Source organism: Panthera uncia, chromosome A2, assembly GCF_023721935.1.
Source record: "Panthera uncia isolate 11264 chromosome A2, Puncia_PCG_1.0, whole genome shotgun sequence".
Taxonomy (NCBI): domain Eukaryota; kingdom Metazoa; phylum Chordata; class Mammalia; order Carnivora; family Felidae; genus Panthera; species Panthera uncia.
Window position 1 is genome coordinate 160,030,052 of NC_064816.1, and position 19,139 is coordinate 160,049,190.

Here is a 19,139-nt window from a genome sequence, read left to right on the forward strand (position 1 = left end):
GCCAGTTCCCCTACCCCCTTACCCCCGCCAGCCCTGCCCCCAGTCGACCCTCGCCCCCGCAGCAGCCCCCACCCCAGGCCGGCACGAGGCGGGGGGCAGGGCTCCTCCCCGCCGGCTCAGGTCGCGCGTGGACGCCGCCCGCAGAGGGCAGCAGAGGCACGGCGCTGGGCCGCCCGCCCAACGGCGACGCTCGGGTAAGTGGCACGCGGGGGGCCGGGGCCTGGCAGGCGGCGCGGCGGCCGCGGTAGCAGCCCGGGAGCCCCGGCGGGAGGTGACACAGCCCGCGCCCACCCCCCACCTCCCCCCTCCAGCGCAGGCGGCACTGGCCCAGCTCAGAAGGGCGGGCTGTCGGCGAGCAGGGGCAGCGGCAGCCGCGGAAGGGACAGGAGTCCGCACATCCGAGAGCTGCGGCCAGGGCGGCCAGGGCCTGAATGCAGCTCTGGGAACCGGTGCCGCCCGGCTCCTTCCAGCGGCCTCCTCGCGTCCGGAGCCCAAGCTGACGCGGTGGCCAGAAGCAGCCAGAGGCGGTGCTCGGGGCCCCCACCCGCCAGGGCAGGGGGCCCGGCGAGGCCCGGGAGGCAGACAGGCCGCCAGGTGCGGCAGGCCGGGCGGGGAGATGCCTCACTCCTCGAGGACTTGCTCGGGGACGGCGGGCAGGGGCTGAGACCCTGCGGCCCCGCGGTCACCGGTTGAGTCCCCTCATAGGCCTGCTTGGAGACACAGAATCCGGCGCTCGGGAGAATGCTCACGATCGCATAAGGGCACGCTGGCTCTCCCTGCCCGGGCTGCGTGTCCCTTGTTGTCAGGTGTGCCTTGACTCACTCCTAGACCCGGCTGGCGAATGCCCACGGTCCCGGAGACCCCTTGGGGGGTTTCTAGACGCGGATCCCAGCCTTGCTGGAGAGTCGATCCCCAGAACACCCGACCACCGCCCAACCTCCACCAATTAGCCATCTCGGAAACATCAGGTAATGTGGACTTCAGGGAGACTGTCCCCCTATGAGGGCTTCTCTGCGAAGCCCTGAACTTGGGGCATTCGGAAGGACCCCTGCAGCCCTCACCCCAGGTCTGCTGGTTCCAAGTTCACTGATAGTTTGCATCTGTCCTTCCCTGCAGTTGGGCGCTGCCTTCCAGAACTAGCAGTGTGCCCACAGGTGCTCCGGGGAGTCTAACTGGGGCTGTTAATTGAGCATTTAACTCGCACCTGTAAGTGCGTCCATCTGTGCTGAGACTCCGTGACGTCATTGTTTGGGGCGTGGGTGCCGTGCACCGTCTCCTCCGTGCAGCCTGCTAAGGTATTATTCCCAAGAGGCGGCTTTGGTTTCCAGCGCTGCCCCGATGAGCGGGTAAAATGAGCAATTTTGCATCCGTAGGAGGTATTTGGAGTTTAGCTATGAATTATGGAGTCTGGTACTCAGCTCTTAAGTTCTGCGGTTCTATCCAAACCCAGAAAATAGCTTTGTTTCTTATTAATACAAGTAGAGACTTTTCAAAAATTCAAATGTTTTTCTGGGGAAATGTGTGCCTCTGTGTTGTGCGTGTGTGTGTCTGTGTGTGTAAAGATACAAGCATAAAAAGTCGTCACTCTTTTTTTTTTTTAACGTTTATTTATTTTTGGGAGAGAGATCTCGCACGTGCGGGGGAGGGACAGAGAGAGGGGGAGACACAGAATCCCAAGCAGGCTCCAGGCCCCGAGACATGGGGCTCAAACCCAGGAACTGCTGAGATCATGACCTGACACGAAGTCAGACCTTCACCAACTAAGCCACCCAGGTGCCCCCCCAAAATTGTCATTCTAAGGAAGAGAAGTTGTCAATGCAAAATGAACAAAGGCAGAGAGGGACAGATATTATGTGTTTTCACTCATACGTGGATCTTGAGAAACTTAACAGAAGACCATGGGGAAGGGGGAGGGGAAAAATAGTTACGAACAGAGAGGAAGGGAGGCAAACCACAAGAGACCCTTAAATACAGAGAACAAAGTGAGGGTGGATGGGGGTGGGGGAGAGGGGAAAATGGGTGACGGCCACTGAGGAGGCACTTGTTGGGATGAGCAGCGGGTGTTGTATGGAAGCCAATCTGACAATTCGCTATATTAAACAAAAAATAAAAAAAAATTTAAAGCGAGGGGCTGGCTTAGTCGGTTAAGCGTCCGACTTGAGCTCAGGTCATGATCTTGCAGTCTGTGGGTTCGAGCCCCGTGTGGGGCTCTGTGCTGACAGCCCGGAGCCTGGAGCCTGCTTTGGATTCTGTGTCTCCCTCTCTCTCTCTGCCCCTCCCCTACTCTCTCTCACTCGCTTGAGCACGCTCTCTCTCTCTCTCTCTCTCTCTCTCTCAAAATATACATTTAAAAGAAAATTTGTTTGATTTTAAAGAGAAAGGAAAAGAGTCTTCCTCGAGCCCAAGTTAGGACAGCTGCCCAGGGTACCTGTCTTCACAAAGAAGAGAGTCCTCTGGGGAAGGGTCATGTGGTACAGGGTTATACGTTTGTGTTTTTTCCTTTTCATGAAGAGTTACAAATCGTCATGACAAAGGACATTCCAAACAGTTACAGACTTTGTTTTATGTTTTTATTTTTTAATCTATTTTATATTTTTAGTGTGTGCAAGGCTGTATGAATTTAATCTTACGGGAACCAGGGAGATTTTTTTTTTTTTTATGTCTGCAATGCTCCTTTTGGTTATTTATTTATTTATTTTTTAACAAAGCAGATGTACAGTGTGTGCACGGAACAGAAATAGAGCCCACGCTCGGAGGTTTTGCTGAGTCGTTCTGACCTTGGTAAATGTTCAAGTCTAGCTTCCCTGGGAGCCCAGGAGCAGGACCCACAAACATCAAAAGTTGAAATTTTCCTTTATCATTTCCCCTTTTTGATCAGTAATCTTTCCTCAGAAAGCATTGACGATCAACCTTATGTTTTCCGGTCCCTCGGTGCCAGGGTGCCTGGCTTGTCTGTCCAGGGCCCATCAAGTCCCTGTTGCTAGGTATGAACATAATGTATTTTTTCACCCCTAGTTCCTTGTTGGGGACTTACTGTAACAGAACCGGTGGGAAACTTAAAAGTGATAACATGTTCTCTATAAAGTCCAACCGGTGAGCAAACAGTACGCGTGCTTGGCTTAGACTGTCTGTTTTTGCGTTTGGTAAAACATTTAAAACAATGACTCGTGGACAGAAAAAGAATTCTAGTAAGTACAACTTGAAGGAACCAACGTGATGTTGGAATCGACTTAGGCAGGAGAAAAAGCCAAAGAGTCTTGATTAAAAGGTGGGAAAATTCTTGATCATTCAAGAGGGAAGCTAGAGTGTGTTCCCACTGAGGAAACATACGCGTAACATACGTTCCATGGTGACTCTGGGGCAGAGACTTCAGAAATTCAGTCCCCCGTCAGGAGGTTATCTCAGGACCAGGAGAGGGGGCTGTGGGCGCACTCTGAGGGCTGGGAAACCTGGATGGGGTCTCTCCTTATCTCACATAAGGAAAGCGGGGCCTTGCTTGTTACCAGGCAGGAACCTGATGAGTCCAGGCTGCTGCAGGGCCAGCCAGCAGGTTTGTTGGTGGGGACTGGGAGACATTAATAGCCAGTTATAGCCAGTTAGGGAGAAGCACTTCTCTGAAAAGCAGGCTTTCAGTTTTCTGGTAATTTCTACCTCATTAACCCTATGGGGCATGGAGTCAATTCCTCCCTGAGTTATGACTTTTCCTCAATCTTGAAGAATTGGGGGTGATGGTGCTTTGGCTACTTCCTTGTCTCCTCGGGTGAGGTAGGTGTTGGGTAAAGAGCAGTTTTGGTAAACCTTAGCTGTAACGTGCCTACACGCAGGGCTAAGCAGAAAGTTCTAACCTGTAGGTCACTGCAGCAAGGGAAACAGAAGCAACACGGTGTCAGACATGTGGAGACTTTTCCGGTTAGAATTTCCCATCGTGAGTCCTTCCTTGCATTTCTATGGAGCGTGAGCAGAGCTCTGTCTTCTGTTACTGCTTCAGCCGATTTAGGGTGTGGTCGGGGCTTTGAAACAGAAGGATTTGACCTACTTGTAACTTTTGGTCCCTTGTGCTAATTGAGGGGGCATCAGAGGTAGTTATATTTTTCTACATAGTTTGGCACTACGTGACGTTAATTTCATCCCCAAGTGTATTCCAAGCAATAGTAACGGTGTAGTCAGGGGTGGGAGTCTCGAAAGTTGATCTGATCCCAGTGGGTATCCAAGAGAATGGATCAGTAAGCCAGTCTCTGCCACCTTAAAAAAGGAGGTGGGGGGCAGGGGCCTCTTGTACCCATGTGACTTGCTGCCTGATTATCTGGGTCCTTACTTCCCAGGAGTTCATCTAGGTGTCGCAAGTGGTGTTGGCTTTTGTACACACTCTGCCTTGTTCAGCAGGCAATAAGGTTAATTAATGAGAGGCATTTCTATGGAAACAAAAGGAAAACACAGGTAATGGTTGGAGCAAATTATAAACCCAGTGTCTGAGTCCTGGATGCTGCCAGTGAGATATCTGTATGACAGGCTTCAAGCATCCTCAGGCGGAGTGGGGGCAGGCAGCAGCAATCTGATGGATTTTTCTGGTTCGTAGTTCAGATGTCTCTGGTGATCCTGTGTGTGGTCCATAGAGCAACAGACACTAAGAGGGCCTCTACATGAGCCATTGTGGCCGTGAGTTTCCCGCACCTCCCCGGTCCACGAACATGGAATGTCTTTCCACTTCTTTGTGCCATCTTCGATTTCTTTCATCAGTGTTTTGTGGATTTCAGAGAACAGGTCTTTCACCTCCTTGGTTAAGTGAATTCCTGGGTATTTTATTTTGGGTGCTATTGTAAATGGGATTGTTTTCTTAATTTCTCTTCTGCAGCTTCATTATTAGTGTGTAGAAACGCAATGGATTTCTGTGCATTGATTTTGTATCCTGTGACTTCGCTGACTTAATTTATCAGTTCTGGTAGGTTTTTGGTGGCGTCTTTTGTGTGTTCTGCGTACGGTATCATGTCATCTGAAAATGGCGAAAACTTTGCCTCTTCCTTACCAATTTAGATGCCTTTTATTTCTTTTTCTTGTCTGATAGCTGTGGCTAGGACGTGCAGTACTGTGTTGAATACAAGTGGTGAGAGTGGACATCCTTGTCTTGTTCCTGACCTTGGAGGAGAGGCTCTTGGTTTTTCCCCATTGATTATGATATTGGTGTGAGTTTTTCATACATGGCCTTCACTATGTTGAGGTATGTTCCCTCTAAGCCTGCTTCGTTGAGGGTTTTTATCCGGAATGGATGTTGTATTTTGTCAGATGATTTTTCCGCATCTGTTGAAACGATCACATGGCTCTTATCGTCTCTCTCATTGATGTGATGTACCATGTTGATTGATTTGTGAACATTGAACCACTCTTGTATCCCAGGACTAAATCCCACTTGATCGTGGTGAATGGTTTTTTTAATGTATTGTTGGATTTGGTATGCTAATATTTTGTTGATGATTTTTGTATCTGTATTCATCAGAGATGATTGGCCTGTAGTTCTCTTTTTTTGTGGTGTCTTTATCTGGTTTTGTATCAGGATAATGCCGGCCTCATAGAATGAATTTGGAAGCTTTCCTTCCTCTTTTATTTTTTGGAATAGTTTGAAAAGAATAGCTATTAACTCTTATTTAAAAGTTACATAGAATTTGCCTGTGAAGCCATCTCATCCTGGGCTTTTGTTTGGTGGGAGTTTTTTTTTATTACAAATTCAGTTTTATTGCTGTTAATCAGCCTGTTCAAATTTTCTATTTCTTCCTTGTTCAGTTTTTGGAGGAGGCTGTAAGTTTCTAAGAATTTATCCATTTCTGCTAGGTTGTACAATTTGTTGGCACTTAACTTTTCATAATATTCTCTTACACTCCTTTGTATTTCTGTGGTGTCGGTGGTTATTTCTCCTCTGTCACTTCTGATTTTGTTCATTTGAGCCCCTTGCCTCCCTGTCCCTCCCTCCTCCTCTCTCTGTTTTTGATGAATCTGGCTGAAAATTCATCAAATTTTGTGTTTTATCAAAGGACCAGTTCTTGGTTTCATGGACCAGTTCTATTGTTTTTGTATTTTGTTTTTGTTTTGTTTGTTTTTTTTTTTTAGTTTCTATTTTGATTATTTCTGCTCTAATATTTATTATTTCCTTCCTTCTACTGATTTAGGGTTTTGTTTGTTCTTTTTTTTTCCATAGCTCCTTTAGGCATATGGCTAAGTTGGTTTTTTGAGATTTTTTTTTCTTTCTGAGGTAGGCCTGTACTGCTATAAATTTCCCTCTTAGAACAGCTTTTGCTGCATGCCAAAGATTTTTGGACCATTGTGTTTAAATTTTCATTTGTCTGCATGTATTTTTTGATTTCATCTTTTATTTCTTGGTTGAACCATTTATTGCTTAGTAGATGCTATTTAACCTCCATGTATTTAGGGTCTTTCCAGATTTTTTTCTTGTGCTTGATTTCTACTTTCATAGTATTGTGGTCAGAAAAGATTCATGGTATGACTTTGGTCTTTTTAAATTTGTTGACAGTTGTTTTGTGACCTAATACGTGGTCTATTCTGGAGAATGTTCCATGTGCGCTCGAAAATAATGTGTATTCTGCTGTTTTAGGATGGAATGTTCAGAATATATCTCTTAAGTCCATCTAGTCTAGTGTGTCATTTTAAGGCACTCTTTCCTTGTTGATTTTGTTTTTGGATGGTTGTTCCATTTATCTAAGTGGGATGTTAAACTTCCCTATTATTGTGTTACTATGGATTATTTCCTTTATGTTTGTTATTAGCTGCTTTATGTATTTGGGTGTTTTCATGTTAGGTGCATAAATATATACAATTGTTCTATCTTGTTGGGTTCTCTTCATGATTATGTAGTGTCCTTCTTTGTCTCTTATTGTGGTCTTGCTTTAAAGTCTGTTTTGTCCAATCTTTTGCCACCCCAGGTTTCTTTTCACTTCTGTTTTCATAATAAATACTTTTTCAATATGCATATGTCTTTAGGTCTCAAATGAGTCTCTTGTGGGTACCATAAAGATGGATCTTGCTTTTAATCCATTCTGTCACCCTGTGTCTTTTGATTGGAGGGTTTAGTCCATTTATATTCAAAGTAATCATTGACAGATATGTACTTATTACCATTTTGTTACTTGTTTTAGTAGTTATTTTTGTTCCTTCCTTGGTCTCTTCTTTCATGATGTGTTGGCTTTCTTTAGTGATATTCTTATATTCCTTTCTCTTTATTTTTTTGCATATCTATTACTGGTTTTTCATTTGTGGTTATCATTCGGTTTGTATATAATATCTTATGCATATAGAATTCCATATTAATTTGATGGATGCTTCGGTTTAGACCCATTCTAGAAGCACTAAATGTTTACTCCTCACCCCCACCACATACACACATTTTAAGTATATGATGTCATACTTTACATTCTTTTATTTTGTGAGTCCTTGAGTAACTTTTGTAGATATACTTAATTTTGCTGCTTTTGTGTTTCCTACTCTTCTTACTCCTGCTTATGGTCTCTCATTTTCACTCAAAAGAGTCTTCTTTAACATTTCTTTTAAGGCTGGCTTAGTGGTGATGAATTCCTTTAACTTTTGTTTGTGTGGGAAACTCCTCTTTCTATTCTGAATGATAACTTTGCTGGATACAATATTCTTGGTTGGAAGTTTTTTGTTTTTGTTTTTGTTTTTTTTCTTTCAGCACTTTGAATACATCATGCCACTCCCTTCTGGCCTGCAAAGTTTCTGCTGAAAACTCAACTGATAGCCTTATGGGGTTTCCCTTGTAGGTAACCGTTTTTTTGGTCTCATTCTGTTTTTAAAATTCTCTGTATCACTTCTTTTGCCATTTTAATTACTATGTTTCTTGGTGTGGACCTCCTTGGATTGATTTTTTTGTGGGCTCTCTGTGCCTCCTAGATCTGGATTGCTGTTTCCTTCCCCAGATTCAGGAAGTTTTCAGCTATTATTGCTTTAAATAGATTTTCTGCCCCCTTCTTGCTCTTCTCCTTTTGGGATCCCTATAATGCAAATGTTATTATAGTTGATGGTGTCTCCGTGTTCCCTTAGTCTATTTTCATCTTTTGTTATTTTTTTTCTCTCTCCTGTTCAGCTTGATTGCTTTCCATTACTCTATCCTACAGGTTGCTGATCTATTCTTCCGCTTCCTCTAGTCTACTATTTATTCCCTCTAGTGTATTTTTAATTTTTTAAGTTCACCTGTTGTATTCTTCATCTCTGATTAGGTTAGTTCTTTTTTGTATTTTTTCTCTCTTTGCTGAGCATCTCACTGATGTCCTCCAGTCTTTTCTCAAGTATCTTTATGACCATTACTTTAAATTCTCTATCAGCCGTGTTACTTATCTCCGTTTTGCTTAGGTCTCTTGCTGTGATTTTTGTCCCATTCTTTCCTTTGGGACATATTTCTCTGTCTCATTTTATCTAACTCTCCGTGTCTGTTTCTGTGTGTTAGGACAGTCAGCTGTGTCTCTTGCTCTTGACAGCAATGGCCTTCTGAAGAAGCCCTGTAGCGCCCCGCAGTGCCGTGCGCCCCGTTCACCGGAACCCGGTGCTTCAGGGGTGTCTCCTGTTATGTTGCACGTGCTCTACTCTCGTGGCTGAGACTTTTTTTCCCTTAGTCCAGCCATCTGTAGTGGCTCTCTTTGCCTGTTGTGGGAAGAGTTTAGTCCCTGTGCTGTTAGTGGGCGAGTCTGGGGCCGCTTTAGGCTTGAGCTGAGTCAGACCAGGCATTCGTATCATGCGGTAGCATCGAACTGCAGGGTGCCTTCCCTGTGTTGTCCCCTGAGAAGGTTTCCTTGGTGGTGGGGGGGTGGGGTTTGGCTATAGTCAGAACAGCTCTCCGCCCCCAGTCCACTGCTGAGGCCATCGTCTGACTGGTGTGTGTGGTTATCTTTCCCTCTCCCTGCAGTGGGAGTCACTTTGGAGTAGTGCCGGCCCCTGTTGGGGCTGCTCGCACACTGCCAGGCTTGTGGTACCACTTTGGACAGGTTCTGGCCCAAGGGGTATTGGAGGGGGCAGGTCCACAGGAGGATGCGGAGCACTCGTGGTGCCAGCAAAGTGGCTGGTACTTAGGAAGAGATCTGCAGCAACCCAGGAAAACTCCCACTGAGGCAGGGATGGAGGGGCGGGTCCGAAGAAGTGTGTGGGGGCAGGGCACCCTGTTAGCCAGCCAGGTGGAGAGTGTTGGTGCTGCCCTGGTTCCCGCAGGTGTCTGTGTATCTAGGCTGGGGTGGGGGGCCACCTTCCCCCTCACATCCTATACAAGTGTACCTTTAAAATTCATCTATTCTGATCTTAGCCATCCTGACCACACATAAAATTCCTTCCAAAGATTCCCCTTTACAAACTTTCTACAACTTTTTTTTTTTTTTCATTTAGACTTTGTTGTAAATTCTCCCTCTCTAAATCACCAGGCTCGTTTCAGGATAAAATTACTTTCTTTTCTCTCAACAAAAACTTATTCTCATTCTTTATGCCTTTCTTACATATTTCCTACTTTGGCCACGCATAGAGTTGGCTTCTTTATCATTTCCAGCAGTATAATTACATTTAGCAGAATTTTTCTTTTCTTTTTACATTTAGCATATTTTCTTTTTTTACATTTAGCAGAATTTTAACTCTTGGCTACCATAGTGTCCAGTGAAAACTTAGTTACCAATTGTGAACTATTACACCAGAATTCTTTCGAGTGGGAAATTTATGAATATATTTTATGACTTCTAGACACGTGTGTTTTTCCATAGTGCAACTTTCAATAAAGCACAAAACATGTTTACCAGGAGACCCAAGTATCTTTAGATTCTCTGTAATAAGAAGGCAAAAGCAGATAAACCTAATGTTTAGTAATTAAGGTTTCAGTATTTTATCTTATTTGGAAAAAAGTTAGATATCCAGTGAATTCAACCCAATGTGTCATTCAATCTAGCAAGACTCCAGTGGTTTATGGTTTAAAGATCTTGGAAGCTTTTTAAAAGTTCACAAACATTTTCTATAAAACTGACTAGCTCTGGGGCACCTGGGTGCCTCAGTTGGTTAGGTGTCCGACTTCGGCTCAGGTCATGATCTCGCCGTCCATGAGTTCGAGCCCCGCATCAGGCTCTGTATTGACAGCTCAGAGTCTGGAGCCTACTTGGGATTCTGTGTGTCTCTCTCTGCCCCTACCCTGCTCATGCTCTGTTTCTCTCTCTCTCAAAGCTAAACATTAAAAAAATTAAAAAAAAACCACACAACTGGCTAGCTCTTAACAATTACCCATGAAACCTTGAGACCAAATCAGCCATCATTTTAAGTCATTTTTGCTGACAGATCACAAGAGTTTCAACGTGAGTCTGATACATTCAGGTAGAGTAAAAGCTGATTGTGTGTATTATATTTGACGTCGATAGTTCCAAAAACATGTCTATTTTCATTAAATCAATGGTTCGGAACTAGCGTTAGTACCGAATGTGTTGCACATGTGTCCATCACATTAGTCAATTTGCTCCCTGCCGTCAACTTTAGCCAGGGCTCCTGGGGGGAAAGCTGAAATGAGCAGTTTGAGTCCAGGGGAGCCCTTGGGCCCCTTCATGCTGATTTGGGACATGCTCCGGTTTGAACCTCGTCAGGAGGTGGCCTGACAGCTTCCGGTCCTCGGAGGTGAGGGTAGGAGGGGCCGGTGGTGCCAGAGGTGCTGAGGGTGGTGTGGGGGCCGGCTGTGCGAGTGCCCCAGTGGTGGCTGTGCGGGAACAGGAAGGGGGACCGTAGAGGTGGGTGGGGTGCTGCCGGCCGGGCCAGAGGCCGATTCAAGGTTGGGACTAACATCTCTCCATTTCCATCTCCTGTCTCTCCCTCCTGCAAGACGGGCTTTCTCTCTGGTTGTTCTCAGCCGTCTGGAGGAGGCAGGACTGGAGGCAGTGGACGGGGCGTCAGTTCTGGTGCTTCTGTTTGGGGAAGTGGATTTAGGATTTCCAGTGCCTGTTTTCCTCCTCCTCTTCCTCATCTTTCTGACTTTTGAGAAGGGCGTTGGGGGTCTTGGATTTGTGCCCATCCTTGTCTCTCTGGACCATCGGTTGACATGGGGCATCTTTATTACAGAGTCACCCCAAAAGCCTGAATGTAGGGAATTTCATCCCAGATCACATAAACTTGGAAAACATTTGGGTTAGTTTTTATCTGAGTTTTAGAAGCAATGGCCCCTAAACCAATTAAATAGAGCTCTCTTACAAATTAATTTTAGCAACACCATCTGGAAGTGGAGAAAAGATCTCCGTTATTACACATGGACATATAGACAAGATGCAAACAATACATAGCCTTTGTTTCACTAATATTTGTGGAGAAGACATTAAAGACCCGATTTCCGACTATCCCCCTTTTATCAAAACAAATCTAACTGCAAGATGGCATTATAATTTATGGGTCCATCAATTAGTTTTGTTTTGTTTTTTCCATTTTCCAGTCAGAACACAGCCAATTTTGCCCAAAGATACAAAAGCTGCAACAGCAAACAGAAGCCAAACGTAGCCCAGAGGACGTCCGTGAGCACTGATTGAACCAAACGGCTTCCTAGTTTCCGGTCGCTTTCTCTGTGTGCACGAGAAAACGAATTCAGACGTGTGGAAAGAACCCCATTTGGGCCATCCGAGACTTCGATCTTCCCAGTTAAGTCAGCATTGCGAATAGAGGTCCCTACGTGTTGTGCGCAGAGCCTGCCGGAGCTCCCGTGGGTGGTGGGTGGTTTTCCGGGAGCTTTCAGCTCTCGAAGCATGGTTCCCCATTCCTCTTGTCGTGGTTTTATTTTTCGAGTAAGGCTCGAAGGAGATCTAAAGGTGTTAAGTGTGGCGGGCCAGTCCGTGCTGCTCAGATCCCTTCCCGGGAGCTGGGATACACTCTCTTACGCGTCTCGGTTTCTCCCCGTGAGGTCTGAGGCCATTGAGCACCGGATGATCAATCCTATGTGTGCGTCCTCAGACGAGCCAAGCATTAGTTACCTCATGAGGTGGGAAGTTCCTCCGGGACCGCCACGTGTCACGAATAGCCACAGACGCTTCCGCGAGGCTCTCGGTCACCCGAAGGCACCATTTGGCCCGAAGGAGCAAGTGTCCCTTCTCTTCCAAGCTGAGTGATTCAGTGTCTCGTGTTTGTAGCCAGAAAGTTTACTCCAGCCTTCTGTTAATAGCATCGATGATGATAATGCTCAACGAAAACAACCAACCCCTGTAGGTTATTCCCGCCCCGAGAACGTCACAGGCAGCCCTCAACAGCTTGAGTACAAGGGCTGTCGATTCAAATTGAGGGGGTTGGATAGCCGGAGTCACCGGTACACCCGTGAGAAGTCGGAGGGCACACAGGGCTTTTGCTGGGACGGAGCGCCGAGTTCCAGACGACCCCCAGCTGTGTTCAGGGGGGTTGCTCGGACACACTGCCGACTCCCCCAAGAAAGGTTGAGGCAGAACAAACCTGCCTTAAAATATTAAAGAGAGGGGCTCCTGGGTGGCTCAGCAGGTTGAGCATCTAATTCTTGATTTCAGCTTAGGTTACGATCTCACAGTTCATGGGTTCGAGCCCCACGTCGGGCTCTGCCCTGACGGTGTGGAGCCTGCTTGGGATTCTCTCTCTCTCCCTCTCCCTGCCCCTCCCCCCAAAAAATAAAGAGAAAGAAAAGGCATCTTATTTGAGCCCAAGTTGGGGCCGCCACCCAGGATACACAGTCTTCACAAAGGTTGCTCCGGGGAAGGAACATGGGCTGCAGGATTATATGTTTATTTACACAGAATTTACACGGAGTTACAGAGAGAATCCAGAGGAAGGGCATTCCGGAAAGCGACAGGCTTTATCTTATGTTTTTAGTGTGCACGAGACTATATGACTTTAATCTTAGGGAAAGCATGCAGGTTTCTTTCTTTATGTCTGGAACGTTCCTTTTTGGTTATTATTGTTATTATTATTATTTAACAAAGCAGAGGTACTGTGTGTGCATGGCAAAGAAATAGAGCCCATGCTTGGAGGTTTTGCTGAATCCTTTTGACCTTGGTAAATGTTCAAGGATAGCTTCCCTGGGAGCCTAGGAACAGGGCCCACGAACGTTAAAAGTCGGAAATTTCCTTTATTTTATCAAAGTATCACACGTAATCCAAAACTGGAGTCCTCATCGTTCTGTTATCTAACGATCCCAGAGGATGACGATGGTGATGAACATACATCATTTCTGTATCAGGGAAAATCTGAAAACAGGCATAAATTGAAACGAAAACCAAGTCATTCGCATGCACTTGCAAAACAAAGCTGACGAGTGACAAATCATGGCTGAAAAAGAATCAGGACAACTGGGATCGTGAAGAAAAGTTCGGAGCACGTGCTACGCACTCCGCTCACAGCTGTGGCTCCTGGTGTCGGGGCTGCGATGAAATCCCATCTGAAAAATACAAAATGTTGCTCAGGAAAGCGTGTAGGAGAAAGTGTACAGAGAGTTCTAAACTCAAATCTTAACGGCGGTACATCCGCATCACCGTGAACTGCACCCCGTATCTCCGGGCGCACCTGTTAGGAAGCTGGTCGGTCACTCAGAAACCTGCCGTGTTGCCCCTCTGGGGACGGAGGCCAGGCAGGGTACACGGCAGCACAAGGCACACGGTCGTGTTCATCATGGGTTGGTGGGCAGTGCGGCTGATCACGGGGAGTTTAGGTCCAAATTCCTAGAGGGTCACGCTCCAGCTGTAACCCAGGGGGTACACCCGCTGTCTCCTGACGGCACGGTGGCCGCCCAAAGCCAAGGTGCCATTTTTCACTGCCGTTCTCAAAGTGGATCCGTGAGTCTCCGTTAAAGAGGTTATAAAATGTCCAAGGGCACCCACACCCAGGGCCTCTGAAAATCCCGTCTTTGCGAGCATCTCACACATCAGGGCAGCTGCCCGCATTTTCTCCGAATTCTCCCTCCTGCTTGGCCAGCGCTGGCTCTTTCCGCTCAGCTCTGCCCGCGCCTTCTTGCCTCTGGGATGGGACCCGTTGGGGAGCTCGGGGCTCACGCCCCGGGGCTGCAGCCGAGCCCGGCGCACGGTGCACACTGCCGTGGGGGGGGGGGGGGCACCAGGTCCCTGAGGTGAGAAGCAGGGGGTGAAGGCCGCGTCTTCCCCTGCTTCCCCTCGCCACGTAAGACCAGACGCACACCGCATTCCGGGCCGAGGAGTCGACTCTGCCCCGGTGGCCATCGGTACTTGTGCTCGGTGTCAGGGTCGGCAGCGCTCTGCCCGTCACATCAGCCTACGCAGGTGCAGCGTTAACAGGACGCGGTTTCTGTTACGTCGGGTTGCCGGTGGTAAAAGTAACCTCCTAGGCGCCGGGAAGGGCGGCCCCGTCCGGTGCACTGAGTCCCTCTGCTCCCGTAGGTGCTGCAGTCCTCAGGGAAGGGCGTGACCTTCTCTGTCCTTGTCCGGGACCAGCCGGTAGAGTCCCGTCTCTCGGGCTGACAGCAGAAGGGAGTCCCTGAGCCCAGCACGGACGGGCTGCGGCGGGACGCCAGCCCCAGGAGGACAAGTGCTGCGGCGGGAGCCGTCCCTGTGTGCAGCCGGGGAAGCCACGTCGCCCCCGCCCGCGCCGTGAGGGGTGGACGTGCGCTGGGCATGACTCCCCGGCAGGCGGCGGGTCGGGGCCGATGTCGCGTGGCTTGGGCTGTGCGTGTTCCTGAGCGGACATCACCTCGCCTCCCCGCGGGAGCCGCGTCATCCGGCGCTCGCTTAAAGCTAACGTTCCTACGGGAGGGGATTGCTCTTGCTTCTCAGCCGAGAAAATACCATCTCTACTCCCTGGCCTCCAGACCCCACGTCCTCCCTTCCTGGGGTCAGTGGACCTAACTGTGTGGATGGTTTTCCAGTCGTAAACCCCGGGCACCCTGCCCCTGCCCCGTGCCAGGCAGGGCTTCCGTTCCCGATCTGGTGAACAGAAGGGCGCGGTCCCTGCTCCGCCTGCCCAGCCCGCAGTTCCCCAGCACCGAAGAAAGACCTCCAGGGCCACCCTGGCCAAGATGCCACGGACGGCGTAACTTAGCAGCTCGGGAGCTTTGAGACCTGAACCCAAAACCCTGCGTGGCTCAGGGGGCAGAAGGGCTCAGCCTCCCACGGCCTGACATAGTGGCGATGCCCATTTGTGTCTGTTCTCCGTACGGCGGCGAAGGAGATGTTCACGGAGCCTTGTTCTGTCGTTCTGGAAGTACCTCCCCGTCTGCTGGTTTTGTCTTGTTTCTAACACAGTGAGTCTTTAATCCTTCCTGGGTCGGATGCCTTCTCAGATGTGACGGGCGCCAGAGAAAGATACGCAGACACGTGCACGCACGCACACGGATGCATTTGCGTGTAACTCTACACGTGGATTCGGGGTTCTGGCCGCTGGGTTCGAGAGGGTTCAGTTCAAGTCTGTGGAAGAGCAGGCGGTGGACTCGCAAGAAGTTCTCCCCAACCTCCACTCTGCTACTCGCTGGTTTAACTGGTCTTCATTTCCTTCTTTCTTAAAAGCCGGCAAAACACACAGAATTGACGACGTCCGTCATTTCTGAGTGTCCAATTAAGTGGCAATGAGCGTATCTGCCTCGTTCGGTAACCGTCACCCCCGTCCTCTCCAGAACTTCACTGTCCCCAACTGAGACTCTGTCCCCATGGAACACGAACTCCCCATCCCTTACCCAGCCCCCGGTGCCCACCGCCCACGGTCTCTATGGATTTGACGGCTCTAGGGACCCCCCCCCCCAGAAGTGGACTCACGCAGTATTTGTCCCTTGTGACTCCCTTATTTGAGCACAACGTCCCCGGGGTTGACCCATGTTGCAGCAGGTGTCAGGATCTCAAGACCCGTCGGGCCCACAGGCTACTTTGGCTTCTCCGTTCATTAGCAGATAGACACTCGGGTTGTTCCCCACGCTTGGCTGCTGCGACTACTGCTTAAGAACGGGGTGTGTAAATGTCTCACGAAGAGCCTGCTTTCAAACCTTTTGGGTAAAGACCCAGAAGTGGAATCGCTGGGTCTTAGGGCGCTTTACTTTTACGCTTCGAGGACCCTCCACACCGCTTTCCGGGGCGGCTGCCCCGGTTGACATTCCCACCAGCGGTGCACGAGGGGTCGTTTCTCTACCTCCTGGTTTTTCTTTTTTTGGCAGCAGCCGTCCTGATGGGTGGGAGGTGGTGTTTCACTGTGGCTGTGATCTCCGTTTCCCTGACGATGAGGATAGTGAGCACCTTACTGGCCATTCACCTTCTTTGGAGACACAGCTATGAAGTCCTTTGCCCATTTTAAAATCAGGCTTTTTTCTTGTGGTGGAGTTGGAGTCTTTATATACTCCAGACCTGAGCTCCTTATGTGATACAGGATTGGCAAATGTTTTCTCCCATTCAGTAGCTTGTCTTTTCACTGCTGGTGGTGTCTGTTGATACGTAACAGGCTTGAATTTTGATGCCCGATTTACCTGTTTTCGCTCTGTTGCGTTTTTTACACAGGATCGGAGGGAAGCAGGAAAGGCTTTCCGGGGCAGTGAGCAGGAGAGGCTGCCGGACGGAGCGGCAGGAAGCGGTGCGTGTGGCTGACGGGACCGAGGGGCTGGGTGGGGACGTCCCAAGGCATTGGGACTTCAGGCCGCACAGCCTGAGTACCTTCTTAGCGGGACTGTGGGACAGTACGGAGGGCAGCAGGGAGGGGAAGAGACAGGAGGCAAGATGAGCCCGGCGGGAACGGGGACGGACAGACGCGACCATCTGCACAGGTGAGCTGAGGGGACGTGTGGACAGGCGGTGAGGCGGGGGACAGCCGGAGGACGTGCCAGCCGCCGCAGCTCGGAGGCGGCCATCGGGTGTGACGAGAACGGGGGCGGGGCGATGGGGCCTGCCGGGTGCGCGGCGGCTGATGGAACAGACGTGGGAGTGCAGTCACCGGTGGGTGTGCAGAGGCAGCTAGGTTCCCGCGGATGCAGACCTTCCTTAACTGCACACTTGCTTTTTAATCGAGCAGACATCGGGGACTCGGGAGGGCTCCCCGAGAGCGCGGGTGCCTGGGTTGAGGGGCTTTGCCTCCTGCCTACGGGCCGTCTCCGGGGCCTTGCTCGCTCGCAAGCCACAGGGTTTGAAGAACGTGGCATCGTGTGGCCGATCCCACTCAACCGTTCCTTCTGCAGTCCCCAGAGGTGGATTACAACACGTCCAACCTTTCCCGGTGACCGCGGGGACACGCAGGATTTCTCCCACTCTCCTCTCGACACGCTGCACCTCCCGCTGCAAATGGACACCCCTTTTGCCACCCGTCTGTGGCAGGGAACAGAATTCCGGGGGCTACGGTCTTGGAGCTTCTCAGATGGACCGTCCACCTCCTCACCGGCACTCGCGGTGCCAAAGGGAGCCCGCACGGGTGGCCGCCGGCCCTCCAGACACAACGCGGCCACACCGGGTCCCCGAGCATGGAAGCGAGCCTCGTGCAGGTAAGGAGCTGGTTTTCATCTTATTTAGGATTAGCTTTAACTTAAAAACGGCCACGAACTTTGTTGCTGGGAAACAGTCCTCTGCTTAGAATAGCTTGGGCACGTACACCTTTTTAAACTGTAAGTGGCATGAAATCTAAATACAGAGAAACCATTTCTAATGAAAATTTATTGTCAGAATCGAGATGCGCTCTAAGCGTAAAATACACAACAGATTATTTAAAGACGGCACCGAGAAAACCACCACCGTCGCGGTGATCTAATATTGATGATCTGTCACTGGGACGATATTTTAGATACGCTGGCGTGGCGTTAAATAAAATTGCGACACTTAAAAGTTGTCTCAATTTTCATGTGGCTACTAGGAATTTTTAAATCGCACATGTAGTGCCTACTTCTGCTGAACAGCCCTGAGCCAGACAACACGGGATGAAGACTTCGTTTTCTTAAGAGAAAAGAACTCCTCTCATCAACTTCCGTGCGAAGCGTTTACCTGAAGCCTCTATTCTTACGTGTTCCTCTGGAGCTTCCCCGGAGCCGCCAAATCCGTGCTCGACAGCTGCGTGAGCCAGCTGGCTGCAGACAGCTCCTGGAGTGCTTAAGGATGATTTCTTGGCAGCTCTTGGAAAAAAACGCTAATTGAAAGGTTAATCAAATCAGTCATCCTCGCGTGTTGGTTAAGCAGACGCCCCGTCTCCGCCGCAGACTGAACAGATGCGGGGCTCTGCGTCCGCGCCTTCGCTCTTGAGCACGGAAGCAGTAGGGTGGCGCATTCTGAATCGAAATCGTTGTTCTCGGTTGGGAAACTCTGCTTCCCTTTCAGGATCTTGCGGGATCTACGTTGGTAGCGACACTAATTCCGATTCTACAGGGGATTTTTTTGTTTGTTTATTCTGAGAGGGGGAGAGAGAGAATCCCAAGCAGCCTCCACACTGTCGGCACGGAGTCCAAGGCGGGGCTTGGGTCCCTGAACCGACGTGAGACGAAGTCAAGTCAGACACTTGACCAACCGGGCCACCCAGGCACCTCTGCAGGTGAGTGTTCCTAAGTCTGCTTAGGCGCAAAATTATTAGCTTCTAAGCAGGCACATTTTGTTAAAAATACAAGTAAATGCCAGAATATGCACTGTTCGTAGCACATACTTAAAGAGCTCAAGATAAATACTCCCAGTAGCCGACAACAATAAATACGTGTCAGTCACGCTAAGACTGAGGGTGTGCCCACACGGTAATCGGGCAGGTCACTGGGAAACACACAGAAGGTCAAGGGTTAGACAGGGGAGAATCACTTGAAGATACTGACCCGTACCTTAAAATTACGAAGTGTGTGGTGATGTCCCTTCCGCCTGTAGAAAGAACTCCACGTGGTCCCACCCCAGCAGAGCTGAACACCCAAAGAAACAGTGTCCTGAGCGTGTGATCGTCACCGGAGCCCTACAGGAACACTAAGAATTCCCAACATGGAATTCAATTCGTTCTGTGTTCACGTTTTTAACGCAGGTGTTCCGCCTAAACCAAGTTCAAGAATTAAACTGTAGAGGCTGTGCGGTTAAAGAATAAGCCATCAAGTGGGTCACAACTGTTTCAAGGAAGACGTCTGTTTCTAGGAAGGCATTTCGGGAATCGTTATGGAAGCAAACTCTGAACACGCCAGATGAGCACGGTAAGAGCACCTCTGTGGTGGAGTTGCTTAAATA

At 49.1% G+C, this 19,139-nt stretch overlaps 1 long non-coding RNA gene across 8 annotated transcripts in view; it reads left to right on the forward strand.

Annotated features, from left to right (window-relative positions):
- The first annotated feature begins 32 nt into the window (after nucleotides 1–32).
- The window catches only part of LOC125930326 (uncharacterized), a 29,582-nt gene continuing 10,475 nt past the window's right edge, over nucleotides 33–19,139 (forward strand). For 2 of the 8 annotated variants that reach the window (XR_007460143.1, XR_007460150.1), the window contains exons 1-7: nucleotides 211–968; nucleotides 1,117–1,295; nucleotides 11,450–11,651; nucleotides 16,473–16,545; nucleotides 17,144–17,443; nucleotides 17,809–18,477; nucleotides 18,943–19,105. This is a non-coding gene — a long non-coding RNA (uncharacterized LOC125930326). The other 6 variants (XR_007460144.1, XR_007460145.1, XR_007460148.1 and 3 more) reach the window with 6 other exon arrangements.